Source organism: Protopterus annectens, chromosome 8.part0, assembly GCF_019279795.1.
Source record: "Protopterus annectens isolate FY-2018-M chromosome 8.part0, PAN1.0, whole genome shotgun sequence".
Taxonomy (NCBI): Eukaryota; Metazoa; Chordata; order Ceratodontiformes; family Protopteridae; genus Protopterus; species Protopterus annectens.
In genome coordinates this window covers 682266002-682278147 of record NC_056741.1, presented here as the reverse complement: position 1 = coordinate 682278147, position 12146 = coordinate 682266002, and positions in this window count along the sequence as shown.

The following is a 12146-nucleotide window of genomic DNA, read 5'->3' as shown; positions in this document are numbered from 1 at the left end:
AGAGAGTACAGGCACAATGGAGTGGGTGGAGAAGAGTGTCAGGAGTGATTTGTGACAGATAACTACCAGTAAGAGTGAAAGGGAAGATCTTCAAGAGGGCAGTGAGAACTGCTATGTTATATGGTTTGGAGACAGTGGCATTGACAAAAAGGCAGGGGTCAGAGCTAGATGTGGCAGAGTTAAAGATGTAAAGATTTGCACTGGTTGTGATGAGGGTGGACAGAATTAGGAATAAGTATATTAGAGGGTCAGCCAAGGTTGGACGATTTGGAGACAAAGCCAGAGAGGTGAGATTACGTTGGTTTGGACATGTGCTGAGGATGGATGCTCGGTATATTGGGAAAAGCATGCTAAGGATGAAGCTGCCAGGTAAGAGGAAAAGAGGAAGGCCTAAGCTAAGGTTTATGAATGTGGTTAGAGAAGACATGCAGGTGGTCGGTGTGATAGAGAAAGATGCAGAGGACAGGAATAAATGGAAACAGATGATCTGCTGTGGTGATCCCTAATGGGAACAGCCGAAAGAAGAAGAAGAAGAAGAAGAAGAAGAAGGAGAAGAAGCTGATAGATACTATGCTGTTCATATCTTAGTTTATATTGGAAATGTCAAAAATTTTATTACATAAATAAATGTTGCTATTGCCTTCTCCGTTTGCAGAGAGTTAAGTGATGAACAAATGCAGTTCTATATTTAAATGAAAAAAAAAACGTAATATGTCAATTGCTTCACCTCACTCTGTGCAAACAGGCTATGCACAAATGCATGGCCATCAGTATTTTGGACAATACTGAATGTGGAAAATAAATCTGCCACCTAACTGTCCCATGTGGAACCAAGTGTAAAAGTAGTGAGCTCCTTGTCAGAGCACAGATAAGACAGTGTTCAAATTCATATAATTCTCTCTCTCTCTTTTTTTTACAAATGGTGTCATAATGGCATTAGCTAAGTAAATATGATCAGGACTAGACATGTGGAAATCACTGACTACAATAAAGCATGTGTCTCCTCCAAATGTTATCAGTAATGTTTCTCTAAAGACAGCTGCTTTGTAGGCCTCACTGCAAATCACAATTTAATTGTATGTACAGCTTTCTAGAAATGAGAAGGGGTGGTGCATCCTTTTATATGATTATTGTTATTCAGTCGACATGATAACTATTTACGTATGCCTAGATATTCTGAAAAGTGTGTGCAGTATGCTTTGTCACAGTAAGGACAGTTTCCTCATCTCATTAGATTAAGTTTTCATCCATCACCACATGAACTTGACACAAACATAATCCTACAGATCAATGTACAACATTGCACAGTACAGGAGCAAGACTACTGAATTAAGGTAACATGTTTGTATTATCCATCAGCACAGTCAACTCAGTCTATAGACACCATCCAGCAATTTAGTAGAGGGGTTGGAGTGATGGGATGAATGCAAGGAAGAATGAACATACACCTAAGAATGTTTTGATTCATGGCACATTAATGGTCATGTTTTTGGTCTGTCATTATTAACCTTACATGCTGTGTAGCATGAAGTGACTAACCTAAGGGTAAAGGAAGAAGGCTTAGGATAGGGACAACAAACTTATGACAAGCCAAACAAGGTTAGATAGATGTGTCATAGCAGTGGGGATGGATGTCACTTCAGATACTCATTTTTGAGCAGAAATCAATATATCTCCATGAGAACTCATAACTGTAGCACATTTTAATATGTGGGTGATTAAATATATCATACACATATATCAGCACATTAAGAAATGATGAGAGTTGCATCTGGAATTGAACCATTGAAGCTATTGTCAAAAAATCTTCAGTCAAGTGTTTTATGTCAACAGTCCACATACAAAGTTGCATCTTGTTACATTCAGCAGTCTAATAACTTTCAGAGTAAATGTTTCAAAGTAATTCTTTTACTCTGTTTTAACTTTGTGTTCCTTAAGCACAGTGAGTTTAAGCAGAATTATGCGAAGATAACCTGACTAGTGGGGCCAATGGCAAAAACACATCAGTTTTTGACTAGGACTTGAACAACCATTCACATCTACTCAGCAGTGGTGCATGATGCCAAAATTCATATAAATGCAGAGGACAGGACATGAAGACTTTATTATGGGCCATTTCTGGCCATGTGTGGGGTGTGTGATGCTATTTTTTGGCCAAATTAAAGAAAGTGGTGAAATATAGGCAAGTGGTGGAAGAACAAAGGGGAAGCAATAAAGGATTTTGCAGGAGGGAATTAGGAAAGAACCATAGCTATCCACTTTTTTTTAAATTGTAATGTGGACATGTACAGAATATAGGATAAATTTGGACTGTCACCGCAACACAGATGGGTGTTAATACTGCAATCATATTGCACAGGCAGTTTTACCAAATCAAATGTTTCAAGAACACACACATATGTAAAGTGGAGAGCTACATATGGGACTCATTTGTTTTGTGGGACAGTTGCCCATTTTTTTTCATTTTAAAAAGAGATGAATATTGGGGAAGGGACCTAGGAATGTCAGGATCAGGTAAGCATGTTAGGTGATAAAGCATGTACAGCCAGACAGGACAACTAAGACAGACACTAATATGGTGATGGACTCAAAAGTGTGGGGGATAGCATGATTAGGGATAGGTAGGGGACAGTGGAGACATATGTCTGTCAAGCATGGGTACAGTGAGAATCTAGTCAGTCCTTACCCTTAGAACTGTCATTATTGTCCTCTTTCTCAGTTCCTTGTGAGATTGATAGACATGGGAGTCTTTTTTGCATTCTAAGAAGCAACATTTCTAGATGTCTGAGGCAGGCACCAATGCCATATTCTATCACATCACACACAATCTCTGGCAGCTCCTGGTTGGTGATGTAATCACTTCCTCCACCAATACTCCTGGAGTTTATCAATGCACCAACAACCAGAACAATGCTACCTGATGTGGATGGGCCAGGTAATGCAGGAGCTGCAGAGGCAATACTGCCAGGTTTTATCTCAGTGATACTGTGTTTAGGTATGGCAGCTGGTTGAGAGTTGGCAGGCTGAGTTGCAATGGCTGGCCTACCTCCCTGTGCTGAAAAGCATTTTGTTTCTTGGCAGAAACGTATGACATTAAAACAGTATGTTCCTATTTATTAAAAAAAGAGATAAGGAGTGGAGTGAGACAAAAAAGAAGAGATGATTAGAGTAATTATATGTCATATTGAAATGCTTCATTACAGTAAATATATGTTTATTATTATATTAGCTATACAGCTTTCCCAATCCAAACGTGGACTGAGAATTGTTACAGGCAATCCTTATTTATTTATATATTTTTTATTTATTGACATTTGTTAACTGGGTTGGTCAACTGGGCCTGTAGCCCATTTTCAGTGGAGACTCAGGAAGAAAAGCTCTGTTCACAACAATTTACAGTAAAAAAATATTTGAGTCAAAATAGAATACATGCACAAAGCAATATACGCATACAATTTTTACAAGGAAAGTATATATTTACATAGAAGTTTTATCTGTCAGCACTGTTGATTGAATTTAGAAGGTACCCACATAGTAGGGTACTAGGTGAAAGAGGAGAGATTATATAAGTATGTAAATGGGGAGCTTAGGTCGGGTCATTACAGGGGCAAATTTTGGTGTTAAGTAGATGAAGTTTGAGTTCATTTTTAAAGTGTGATGGGTGGGTGATGGAATGTATATGTAAGGGAGGTTTGTCCAAGCATGGGCAACAAAGTATTTATATAGAAGTCTGCCTACTGTTTTTTTTGGGATGGTAGATTTCAGAAGTTAGGAGAGAGTTTAAGGCCAAGCAGTGATGTGCATTGCAAGGAGAGCTAGTAATAAATCTAGCAATTTTATGATAAGTTTGTTGAAGTTTGTTCAAAGTTGTGGTCTGAATGTTGGTAAGAACAGGGGCAGCATAGATGAAGGAGGGGAGGAGGAGTGCCTGTGCTTGGGAGAGTCTGGCATTTGGAGTTAGAATTTTTTTGTTGCAATACAGTAACCCTAATTTCTGGTGTTTTTTTATGCATTGAAGTATGTGCATGTTGAATTTAAGTTCATCATCAATGATGACACCAAGGAGTTTTGTATGGGTTTCAGGTTGGATTATTGTTTTGTTAGAGGATGTAATAGTAAAGATGGATTTATGGTGAGTAAGACAACTAATTTCATTATACTTTTAAAGATACTACAGATAAGTTAGCAACACTGCATTAAAGCCAGTACTGCTGGAATTAAAATTAAAAAATTATATTTTTGGAATTTGAATGTATATGTTACTTGTGGGAAATGAACCCACCAAATATGAATGCACTATTACACTTGCCAAGATCTAAAGAAGAAAACATGCATGCTTGCTTTTACAGTTAAGATCCACATGCTTAAGTTGCTAGTAATGTATAGAATAGCAATAATTTTAATGCAGTCATGTTCATTTGTGCTGCATACATACCTCTTGCTTCTCTGAATCTTTCGTATTGTTCAGAATGTGCCTCCCCTTTTTCTGAAGTTTTCCTCAACTACTGTAAAATAAACAAAGAGAGAAAAAAACACATGAAAGCATTTTGCATACCAGTATTGATAAGCTACAGTTTTCTATAACATTTAAAGAAAAACTCCTAAAACCAATCTATTTTTTTTACTCTTCTTGTAGAATTTTAATATGTTTTCTGCAAAATGGCTGCCAATGGAGCTTGACATATCAACATGATCGTATTTTTCCTCAAGCTTTTCTTTTTCCCACAATCCATTTCAAGTCTGCTTTATACGAGTCATGCTAGACATAAAGAAGTGATGGTGTATTCCCATGCCATTGACATATAATGGGATTATTGTCAGTCACTGTCACCTTATATACTGTCTATAACAGGGCTGTCTCTTTTACTTCTTGAATGGCCCTCATTTGTGTGTGTCAGGTATTGTCCAAAAAAGAGTAAAATTGTTTTTCTGCCAGTTTGTAATACTGTGTTTTATGGACAGTGCACAAACCTACACAACCATGCCAACTTCATTTGTGCAATGTTCCATGGAGGGAATCATTGCCAAACAAACAGGAAAGAAGTTTATGAAATAAGAAAGATAATGTGACATTTGGCCTTAATTTATGTCATGTGTGCTGCTATACCTGACAACACTTTGTCCAGTGGTCAACAGTGATATGTTAAATGACTTGGCTTTTAAGGCATGACTTTGGAGGGGTCAATGGGATGAACTGACTCATATTTTTGGGGGGTCTTACACACTGTTATAAGTAATTTGTACAATGTGGTATTCAAACCTATGTAAAAAAGCAAATACGTATGTTTCCAGATAGGCATTTTTTCCTTATTGCCAAAGAAGAAGTGTTTATCAACCATGGACATTACAAATATACAATTTAATGAGCGAGTGGTGCTATACTTCAATTAAGCCTATATGTGTGTGACATGACAATGTCCTGACTTATGCATTCTCAGGTGTGATGCATGAGTAAGGTGTGACAACACATTGAAATGGATATTCTTATATTACTTTCAGAATAGATTTTTGAGCTCTGGTTCAGACCACACAATATATTCAGTTTTGCAGTTATACATGTGTTATGGGAGGTGTATAAATGATTGTCAGCAAACTATGAATTCCATCCCAGGAAAGGAAATACATTTATAATTGCATATTCATTATTATCATAATAGACCAGTTACACATATAATAGATATGATACCATGTGTATGCTCAGTCATCCTGCTATAAATAAATATTGGTATGCAAAATTATGTTTGTATTTTAATTTTTGAGAAAAATTACAGTGGGACACCCTTAATCAAAAAAGGTGGAGATTGGTGGATTAGAGCCCTGCTCACTTGTTTTCTGGCCATAAACTTACACATGGTGCCACAGAGAAAGCTAGGCAGGTGGTGTATTTGTTACACTCAGTACAGTCCAGAGTGCTAATGGCCATGCATCGCCACTTACCCTGTTTGTGTGAAGGAAGAAGAGCCAAATAAAATGTTTCACTTTTTTCCCTTAAGTAGCGAACAGGCTAGCAATGTGCAAATGTAACAGGCAACAGTGAACATATACTCCTTCTGTTAATACTCATAATGATTTTCCTCAGTAAAAATAGCTAATGTGGAACTCAAACCATGCTTTACCTAGTTTATCTTATTGTGTACTTTGATGTATTTACACCATGTGCTACAGACACAGTTGGGTCACAGGTGTAATTTCTGCTGCCATACCAACCAAGTTGCTGACCACTGCACAATACCTATAAGCATGTTCATGCTTCATAAGGCAACTGACAGTGAATTGTAAACTTTTATGCATTTAACCATGTTTGCGCTAAGCCACATGCAGTGCAAATGGTCAAGATAAAAAAGTTAAATAAAGGTTAAACAATTACACAACTCTGGCTTTGAACCATTGGACTAATGAAATTAAAAAAGACAGTTGAAGTGTATTATCTCTCTTTGCTACAAACACAGCTTTGTAACACCAGTCAAATCATGTGTACACACGCAATTCACATTTCATCTCCAGTATTATCAGTCCATACACATGGACATTCTTAGTGGGTTGTACATGTGTGGCTAAAATATTTAGTGCAATAAGTGATCATGCAACCATATGTGAATATGTTTTCAGAAATGCAACTCTGTCTGCTCTTTGCATTTTGGTCATGCTTCCCTTATCTCTGCTCTAATATCAGACTTGCAGTCTTTAGTACATTTGCTATCATTTTGCTTTAAATGTGTGATAAAAAGACATGACAGTGAACAACAGTTTTCAGCAAAGGCAGGAGAGTTTTGCTATTATGGACAAAAAATATAAATGTGTACTGTTTTACTTTATTAAAAAGTTCACTGAAGTTAGCTCTAAGTGTATCCCCACTGCAGTGAAGGGTGTCTGAATTGCTGTTGTATTTTCCTTTACTCACATTATTAATTTGTAGTTGCAAGCCATGGTGTAGTGCCTATACTATGTTTACATCTGCTACACAAAGTCAACAATTTGGTATTCAACAATTCTAATAAATTCCCACCTCATTTGCATATTCATAGTGCTCAGAGGGCTGAATCTATACTGTAAAAAGGTAATTATGTAGTTGGGGAATTTGAAGTTGAGGAGATGTGAATTTGGACAAAAGAGAAGACTTTTATTCCTTTGAAGATGATTCTTCTGCAGAGAAGGCTTAATTTTGGTAAGATGTGCTTGTATTATTCAAGGGAAGTTTAGATTCTGTAAAATGTTACACATGTATTGATATATCCAGGAGAAAATTGAACTTTTATTTGTATGCACTTCTTATCCTTCACTGTTGGCAAAGGCAGTTTTGGCATATATTTATATTTGTAAGATAGAAGAGTTATACTATCAGTACAACTATGTTCTTAACATTTGTTTTTGCAGTGTCCTATGGTATTGGAGAGAAATGCAATGTACATGTCACTGACACTGTTGTTATGCTTCTGAGAATACACTGGGTAGCCTCCACAGGAGTGATGGGCACAGTAAAAAGTGACTGGCATTCATAAATTGCCATTTTTTGTTGACAAAGTGTAGACATCCTGATAATTCTGTGGAAAACATATATACACTATTTATGTGGTATTCCTTGGTTTGTACAAACCTTCATTTGTGTGGGTGTAGGGAAGGAGCAAGCCACCTACCATTCTGTTTTCCAAAAGGAAAAGTGTGTTTAAGTGCTTTTCTGTTAAAAATGTGTAGACATCTTGATTTTATGTAGAAAACATATGTGTACTATTTATGTGGTATTCCTTGGTTTGTACAAGCTGTCATTTGTGTGAGAGGGGATGCTGGGACAACCATCTGACATTCAGTTGTATTAAATGAAAAGCATGTCCTCCCCACAGTTGGGTGAGCTTTCGAAACACATGCGTGAATGGGCGTGCCTTTGTTGAAGGTTGAACGTCGAGTTGGCACCTCGGCGTTCATGAAAATCTACTGCCAATAATTAGCGGACCGGAGTTCCACTGTAGCGACCCCTAACCGGGAAAAGCCAAAAGACAACAACAACAACAACAACAATGTAGAAAAAGGGTGCACGGATTGATTATTTTTTTAAACAAATACATTATGTATGTGATATTTATCTGTTTTATCCTTACCTGTTTTACATCACATAGAATTATGGCACCCAAGCCTACAAATCCACAAAACCCTTTCAGTTATGCTGAGTGAGAATAAGGTCATAATACAGGCTCTGAGGCAGCATGGAGCCTTTCTGTTTGAGAAAGGCCGTGGAGATATGGCTACCAGAAAGGAGATTTGTAACAAGTTAGTCAGTCATGTAAATGCAGTTGGTGGTTGCAGTCGCAATTATGATCAGGTGCAGCATTGGGCCACTTATATGATTTCATCAGCCTGAAGGAGCTGCAGTTGCCCAAAACAGCTGGCTACTGGGGTGGTCCTGCTACTGAGTCCCCAATTACACCAAATGTGTAGATCCTGTCCACTGTTAGAGATCCAGAGAGCTCAGGTAAGCTTACATATGGCAATGTTTATATTTGCTTGCAGTATAAAATATATAATTTGACTACTATTCAAGTGATACATTTTTTTCTATATGTACCTGTTGATAAGTTATATAGTTATACAAGATAATTCAATACACATTAGTGTAGGTGGATGTCTCAGTCAAGTTTCAGCTCCAGCTATTTCTTACAAGACAAATAGGCTATCGTGTATTCACTGTCCCCCCATGTCTTATTTCCATTGTGTTGCTCAATTGGCATCCTTTCCTTGCTTCCTTTCTTCCAGGACTATTATCCCTGCAAAGTGTGGAGACATCTGCACATGGTAAGCAAATGTTTCTGTGCTTATTACTAAGCATTATTTAGATGTATAATAATCTGTATGTGCGAGGAGGGTGTAATGAGTGTCTGTAGTCTGTATTACTGCACCATCTGTGATTCTGTGACCAGTGTTACTTTGTTCATCTATGTTGGATTACTATTTAGTGGAGTAGTAAATTAATTCCGCTGTTTTTGCTTATTATCACAGTTGATCCTGACAAAAGAAGTGTGGGACTCCTACCACCTGATGTTGGAGTATTTGTAGGCTCTGATGATGATAATGGTCAAATGGGAGTACAGTCAGGGATTGCAGAGGTTGAATCTGACAGTGGTGTTGTGACTCACTCATCCTCTGGATTTCCTTCAGACTCAGTTAGTATGCCTACACATACCCATTCCACTGAGCTCTCAGATAGTGTACAGGTTGAGATGTCACACAGGTGATCAGGGAAGTGCGATTACTGTGGTTTCATTGTCAGTTGACTCTGGCCATAGCCAAAATGTGGGTGAGGTGCCATGCAGGAGCATTGGTAGGAGTGCTTGGATGATGCCTGTTTTCCACTCTCAGTCTGATTATGGTATGTCATTCCATGCCACTCAAAGTACTTGTAAGGCCATTATGGAGGCACAGACATGTTCCACTGGCACCTCCAAGGACATGCTTATTGTTCTAGATGAGGCATAAGCTAACATGGATGACTGCCTCCATCGTGTGGCCTATTCAGTAGATCGGAAGAATGATACAATGTAATGGGAAGTGTGTGTGATGGAACAGCTTTTGGGGGAAGGAAAGCATCCATGTTTCTGTAGGTTCCCAACATCATCTACTGTTAGCTAAGTGTTGCCATGCCTGATCCTGTTCCTGTAGTGGCACTACTTCCACTGATCCATAGGTGGTTAAGATGTCCTCACCCAGATGTGCTAGGCTGCAGGGTTGTCAACCTGGGCATAGTTGTGAGGACAGCTCATACAGCAAACATCATTCATATTCAGGTAGCACCGACACATCTGACCATGGGCATGGGCATGCCAGTGTAACTCCTGGCAGAACCATTTGTCGTGGTCGGGGTGACAATGATGAACTGATTCCTCTTCAATGCATGGCTCAAGCCTGTCAGAGATGCCAGGACATATAGCTGGCACACAGCTTGGCTGTGTTCAAGCAGACACTCTCACAAACATTTCACATCAATGGCCCATGCAGACATCCATACATAAAAGATAGATGAGGCATTCATGAGGCTTATAGGTCATTCTGTCTCAGTGGCCATTTGATAACTAGCTATATTTCTGTCTGCCTTTCTAAGTCACACACCATCACTACTTTTGAGTCAGACCTGGGCTCCTGCTCCCCCAACCCCATCCTGTGCAAATGATGATAACTGTGCCATCACCTTCTTGCTTTCTTTTGGATTGAACGATACATATGTATTTTGTCAGAAGCACAGGGTACATAGCTAACTGAGTGCTTAACATATGTATTGGTGATATTAATTTGAAATTTTTAGTGATCTCTTATAGCCTTTTAGTGTTGTCATTACTACCTTGAAATCATTGATACGTCCATGAGGCTTATTGTGAGAATATAGGACTAATTAGACTTTGAACTGCTTTTTCTATTCTGGGTATTTTAGATGCATGAGTCATGTTAGCTGATAAATGGCAGAAATCTATCAACATAAGTCAGTCCTGTCACAAATTGATGTCATTGTTAGACAACTGACACACATTCTATATAGGCACATTTTCAAGTAACAGCGTGCAAGCTTCTTATAGTTCATAGTTTCATAGTATAGTACTAGGCTATCTGCCCTGGGGCATTTGTAAGCCTAGCCATAGTGATGTGGCTTTTGTCACCCCATGAAATGGTACAAAAATGTACAGAATAAATATAGAATACTGTGCCTCTGTCTAGTAGTGACACAGTGAAGGTCCCCTTATATAATAGAATTAGTTTACTGTGCCCTTGTCTAGCAGTGACACAGATGTGACCCCTGGGGTAAACTTACAATCTCCCATCCACTCATCAAGATTTCTCTTGAAGAGAGTCAGTGAGGGGCTCTGCCTAATATGAACTGGGATCCTGTTCCAAAGCATGGGAAGCCTCTGGGTTATGAATCTATCCCTCCAGCATGTCCTATTCATACTTGTGCCGAGGTTTAAGTCTTTAGCTCTCGTGGTCCTGATGGATTTGGATTTTTTGAGGTGGAGCATGTCCATCAGATCCTGATTGGACATGGCCTTGTACGTCAGGCAGAGATCACCTCTGAGCAGGCGGTATGCTACTGAACAGAGCTGAAGTTTCTTTAGTCTGGCATAATAAGACATATGTTGGAGACCCTTGATCCTTTTGGTGAGGTACTTTTGTGGTCTCTCCAGCTGTTGCAAGTGCTGGGTGAGGTACATACCAAATGGGGCATTGTACTCAATCATGGGTCTGATGAGGGAGGAATATAGGGATACAATGACATCCTTGGATCTGGATGTGAAACCCTTCATGATGAGGTGTGCAAGGTAGAATGTTTTTCTAACCACTTTGGCAATGTGGGTGTCAAATGAGAGGTCGCTGTCTACTTGGGTCCCTAGGTCTCTGATTACTTTTTCCGTACTCAGTGGGTTGCTGTCTATGTGATAATTTGTGGGTACTTTGTTTTTTCCAAAAGGGATGACTATACATTTTTGGCATTTAGTTTAAGGCCGTGACTACGGCACCAGTTGTCCGTTTCAGTGAGGCCTTTTTGTAGGATGTGTGTATCTGCTGGTGTATCGACTATGGCGCCTAGTTTGCAGTCATCTGCGAACTTTGTCAGCCACAGCCCTCCCATGTTTGCTTTAACATCTGAGAAATAAATGCCGAACAAGAGGGGTCCCAGGACAGATCCCTGTGGGACACCACTTGTGACTGGCTTTGAGTCTGACATTGCTCCAGCGATTTTAACTTTATGGGTTCTGTCCTTTAGCCAGTTTGCAACCCATCTAGTGACATAAGGGTTTACTTTTAAGCTGTTTAGCTTATCTATGATGCCTGAGTGGGGTATTGTGTCGAAGGCCTTAGCCAAGTCCATGTATGCTGTATGGACTGCTTTGCCCTCATCAATGGCTCTAGTGACTGTTTCAAAAAAGTCAACCAGGCTTAAAAGGCAGGATCTGCCCTTTACAAAGCTGAACTGGGTGGGGTCAAGCGTCTGTAGGTCCCCTATGTCTCCGTTTACGAGTTCCATAATGATTCTTTCCATAGCTTTGCAGACCAGGCTAGTCAAGCTTATGGGGCGGTAGTTTCCAGGGTCTGTAGAGGCACCCCCCTTGTGGAGTGGGACCACTGCTGCTGTACGCCAGTGTTCAGGTACATATCCCGAAGTAAGGCTA